Source organism: Perca fluviatilis, chromosome 21 (assembly GCF_010015445.1).
Source record: "Perca fluviatilis chromosome 21, GENO_Pfluv_1.0, whole genome shotgun sequence".
Taxonomy (NCBI): Eukaryota; Metazoa; Chordata; class Actinopteri; order Perciformes; family Percidae; genus Perca; species Perca fluviatilis.
The window spans coordinates 14,593,776-14,599,901 of NC_053132.1; positions in this window are offsets into that span (position 1 = coordinate 14,593,776).

Sequence of the window (6,126 nt, forward strand, 5' to 3'; positions counted from 1 at the left end):
ATTGGGGTTGTTTACCCCTCTCAGTAAAGGCCACTGGGTCACTCCAGGAAAACATAACAATGGTGCATCACTGTCGATCCAGTGCACCTTTACACTGGCTGTTCAAGAAGAATATACAAAATGTACTTAAAGTATCTCATTCTGCAGAAGAATGTGACTGATATATTATTATAAATGACATTAGATTTTTACTGATGCATCAATGCATAAGTAGCATTTCTGTGTCATAGCTGTCCAAAGTTATTTCTAACTTCCATACAGTATATACAGTTAAGTCTGTAGTTAGGTCAGACACCCTCCAAAATTCACACAGTAAATCTGAGAGGTTGTGACAATTAATCAGAGGAAATAAAAAAGTTCTGTTAAACAAATGTTTATTCATTTTTGGGACCTTTCTCTAATCCTGTTTTTTTTTTTGTAAAAGGAAATAGATGGGAGGAACACACTGTTTTTTTGTAATGGGTCACAAGAAAAAAGGTTATCTTTTGTAGTATCTTAATCTAAATACTAACCATAGGAGCAGCCAGTAAATACATGCAGTAACGAGTAAAAAGAGCAATATTTCCTTCTGAAATGTAGAGCAATAGAAGTATAAAGTATCATTAAATTGAAATACTAAAAATACAAGTACAGTTGAATTAATGAACTTAGTTACTGTCCCCCACTGCGGAGCAATACAAACTAAACACCAGCCTGTTTACTCTTGTCTGCCTCCAGCATAAATATAAAGAAGACACTTGTGTTCTGGTTTAAGCATGAAACAAAAAACATTTCATTCATAAATCCATTCACAAAATGTACTCTGCTGAAAACCTTTTGCACAGCACTTTTTTTTTTGTTTTTTTTTCAGCAAGAGAGTGGCATACAATCAAAGCATTACTGAGACGTTGCACACGTAGGAGGGCTGATTGTTCTGATGGTATATAACGATAGACCAGATGGATATATGAATATTTACAATTAAGAAGGTCTATTTTTGTACACAGAATTACAAAACACTGAAGTTAAAAGACAATAAGTGGACCACTCATTATAGAGACCCATTCATATTCAAATGTTTTTATCTTAATACTGCAGCTGTAGCCATGTCTATGTTGGGATGGAATATAGTAAACAAATACAAAAATTAACAGGACAGCACAGGCTTATCGTTGTCTCTGGACCTTGTCATGGTTGCTGCTGCGTCTAAAGGACACAAGCAATGCTTTATGAATTCAAGGGTGGTCATCTAAGCTGATAGGAGAATCCTTTATCAGCGGGCTAAAAATAGCCTGTCAGTAACCATTGGCCTGAATTGGATATCTGAACCTACCGTGTGCTCCATTGCCTGCGGAAAAAATGGGAAATTTCACCCATACGTGAAGAGAATGTCCAAGGAATCAAATGTCTTATTTTCCTGCTAAATGATGCATTATCTTCTGACAGATGCTATCAGTTGGTCTGTAGGTGTTTTGTAATGTCTGCACATGTGCATGCGTGGGAAAGAGTAAGCTCATAAATTATGTTAAATTCTGATGAGTGGATATTGGGACAGAGTGACTAAGGATATTGTTCAACAAAACTATGATTTTGATCCAAAAGAATAGATAAGGTGACTGCACAAAATTCTCCATGTGAACAAGAGCTGGAACGCAAAAATGAAAAACATTAAGAGTAATCCACCAATTTAGCATTGCACACTCCTGCAACAATGTCAGACTCAAGATAGAGTTTTAAAAAATGTGTCAAAATCAAAGCAGCAGAGATTTTGTTTGTTTTTCTTCCATGCATTCTTCTTCATGTCAAACCCTGGTGCCTATGTTAGCCACAATGCAACTTGACCACCGACTTCATTCAGCTAATGTAACCTCGAGCCGCTAGCCTTAAAGGTGCACTATGAGTTCCTGCATGGTTTCAGCGTGATTTCATTTTTGTCTCAAATCGTAGGCATCTCTCCTGCTGCCTGCCCCCTGAATACACTGTGAAAAAGCCCGGTCTCGGGAGACAACACAGGGGTCATAAATGTGCACCAAAATACAACAAACCACATTCCAGCCAATCACCGACAAGATGGTTGGGGGAGGGGGTGGGGATTAGTGACAGTAAGGCCGGTTACACACTGCAGGCGTGGCGTGAGCGTGGCGTGTCAGCTGCGTGTATTTTGTCTGTCTTTACACACCAGAAACGTGTCTGACGCAGCGCTGCTGCTGCTAGCCTTGTCTGGACACATGGATGTTTCCCATTGATAACATTAAATACCATGTTAAACATAAATATATACTGATTTGATTACAGCAAAGACGTCGGCAGTATTGACGGCAAAATAGGCTACAGAATATTTCTGTATTGACAGGTGCAATATTAGAAAATCGATTTATAAAAAAATTACATTCATATATCTGCATTTATATCAAAACCTAGAGGCTTTCAAACATCAACATGTCATTTGTTAATATGTATTTGTGTCTAAATGACATATAAACATATTTTCCTATTCTATTTTGCCTGGAAACGCTTCCAACACGCTCGCGTCTTGCGTGAAAAATAGGCGTCGGTTCTATTTCTAGCAGGCACGCGTCTCACGCTGGCAGTGTGTAAGCTCTAACCTGTTAACATGGGAGCCGAAATATAAACGGACGCCATGCGGCTGACACGCTCGCGCGACGCGTCCAGTGTGTAACCGGCCTTAGTCAGTTAGTCATGACAGTTACGGAAACATGGTGGGGAGGGGTGAGCTTGCTCTGTTTTCTTTGGTATTTCCTTGGAACGTCAACAGAAGTGACGTCATGCAGGAACTCATAGCGCACCTTTAAGCAGAGGTGAGAAATGGCTACAGAGGTCTGGTAACATCTGTTCTTTCTAACTCCACACCTCAAGTGACATCACTTGAGGAAATTTATTAGATTTCATAAAGCTCCCTCTGCAGCCAAAAAATGCTACCTACAACTTTTTTCAAACATGCAGTAGTACTCCACAGGAGTTCCCCTTTTTGCAGCTTTTTTTGGCCTTATGTGACATTAAAATTGACTTTGGACTGTTGGTCAAACAAAACTAGCAATTTTAACACCTTACCTTGGGCTCTATGAAACTGCGATGGGCATTTTCCACTATTTTCTAACATTTTATAGATCAAACAACCGATTAATCGACAATTAAAATAACCATTAGTTGCAGCCCTAATGTGAACCTTTCATATTTACTTTTAAATGTATATTCAAACTAGGTCACTTGCACAAGAATGATAATTTCATTGACACTAAAATGGAGGAAAGTTCACTCTTGACTAGGGCTGTGCAATTAATCGAAATTTAATTGCGATTATGATTTCAGCTCCCAATGATCACAAAAGCAGAATAATCGAGAAAAACAATTATTTAGCGCATTACGTTTTGCAAGTAAACTCTTATTTTCTCTTTTGTCTTCCAAATGAAAAAATAAAGTTTCAATAGGAAAAGTATTAAGGCAAAGTTCACAGATGTGTTTTTTTTTACTGTTGATTTATTTGACTTTTTCCACTGTTTAAGTACAATAATTGCAACATCTTTCCAGAAGTCAACGTGTAATCGTGTTAAATTATTGTGATTTCAATATTGACCAAAATAATTGCGATTATATATTTTTTCCCACAATCGAGCAGCCCTACTCTTGACTTGTTTTTGTTTGGATTTTGGGAGTATTCCCATAGCGTTAAGGTTTGAAATCATCTGAAAGTCTGGCTGGTTTGACTGACAGTGGTGCAGTGTTGTGCATGACCTCCAGCACTGCTGACACAGCTGCTTTTGAAGTGGAACCTAAAGCTGTGTGCCGCTGTGTGAGAGGTTGTCTTTGTGCAATTATACTTCATTCCACTGTAACTGCAAAACAGAAACCAGAACAGATGTTAGTGTCAATGTTATCTTTATGACGAAAAAACAAACATGAGATATGAGACACTGCGGGACATTTGAGAGAAGATACTCATCTCCTTTTATTCCCTGGAAACACCATATATACAAACAGAATCCAGAAACAGAATTTCTTAAAAACATCTCATCGTAATCTTACAGAATGACATATTTACAAATATATATTATATAATCACAGTTTGAATATTTCACAAAACAAGAGCAGGGGGAATCATTGCACAGCGGGAAAAAAGAAAAAGAAAAATGAAAATCTTATTTAATGTCACATTTTGACACACACACATAAACACCATTTCTTTATACTGTATCTATATACTGAAACCTTATTCAGTCATTCACACAATGCTGCAGCATGACTTCGTTGGGAACATGTGAAATCTTGAATCAGCATGATTCTTACAGGTGACATGCTGTGACCAAATCAGAAGAAGCATATTAGCATACCTCTGAGAATTATGAGGAATTAATTAGGAAGTCCCATGCGGGTGTTTTGCATAGGTTGTATTTGACTTCTGTCCCAGAAACAGACAGTGATTTCCACCTATTAAGCAGCAAGCAGCTGATTTTTGCATTGTTTAAGATGTATTACACATCCAAAAACAGAAACCTAAATGTAAAGTGACAAAAATGCAACCTGACTAAACCTGTTGGAGTTTAAAGGTGAAGTTTCAATATCAAGGAGACTTAAGATGTAATCTCTGTGTTCTAAGGGGATCAAGCTGTAACCATTCATGACCCACACAAGTCTGTTTCTGATTGTGGCAATAAAGAGGAAGGCTTGTTTTGTGACAGCTTCTGCAATCAAATAAAGACCAAAGAAAATGTAGTATTGTTGAATCAAGCCAGTTGCCTGCTCTGTTACATGTTTTGAGACAGAAGCTGCATGGGTGGGTAGGGATGTGTGTGTGTGTGTGTGTGTGTGTGTGTGTGTGTGTGTGTGTGTGTGTGTGTGTGTGTGTGTGTGTGTGTGTGTGTGTGTGTGTGTGTGTGTGTGTGTGTGTGTGTGTGTGTGTAGCTGCAGGGGTGTGTGTCTAAACAGACTAACTGGTTTAAATGCAAATCGAGTTTACGCCTCTGGATGTAACAAACGTCATGGTCAATCCGGTGAAAGCCTATAAACTCCGACGCTGAAGCATCTACACAAGGTGTGAACACAAAAGCTTTGAGGTTAAAAAAGGCACACATGCTGCCATGCACACAGACACACACACACACACACACACACACACACTAGACACTTAAATATTCAAACACCAGCACAGTCGCATGTTGCACATACACAAGCATAAAAACAGACAAAACAGTATACTGGTGCACAAACACATTCAGAAAAAAAAAGACAAAATAGAAAGAAGAAAAAAAAAAAAAAAAAAAATCAATGAAAGGAACACCATTGCACTTTGTCCCTGGATATATAGGTTCCATTGGCTTTCCTGAGCTACAGCTACAGATTTTCCATCCCTCTGATTCTTCTACACTTTATTTACTTCAATGGACTTAGTGACAAAAAAAATAAAATAAAAGGAGTGTGATAGGAAAATCTTAACATGTTTGCCTTTCCCCCTTACCAGATCATATTGTGCACAGGGTGCAACGATCATTTCTACAAGCTGTTAGCATTTCTGTGTCCACTGTTTGGAATGAGGAATGCTAATGATGCTTACAATCCACTTTTAGGGAAGCGGAAACATAAACAGCTTTAGATGCTCGTGTCTGATTAAGAGAAGTTGTTTCCAGTTGGTAAACCGACAGATTAGTTAAGGAAAGGCAACAATATTCAAGGTATTCGTTATTTTAAATTAAAAGCAAAGAACAAATTCTGAAAGAAAGCTTTAAGTGAAAACGCATAATAAAAATGGACAACCAGCCAAATAAAAATATCAAGCCCAAAAAAAAAAAAAAAAAAAAATCACATTCAAAAATGGGCAAACTCAAGACCAGCTCTACATTTCAACCGTAACATATTATACTTTATATTTTCTTCAGTTTTACACAGCTTGACATGAGGATACGTCCAATCTGATGGCATTTTGCTGTTGGCTGCATGAAACATTGCAAAGACAGTCTGCTTCCTTCAGTCTAGCACCGGTGTCACACAGATGGGTGGGTCTGCTGATCCGAGGCACCTTGCTTCACCAGCTCGGCCGTTTAAGTGCTGTGCAGAGCAAAAGTTTAATGAAAAATGCGCAGGTGGCACACAAGGTCCCCAACAAGCCAGGGCTGATCTGGTTTTTTTTTTTTC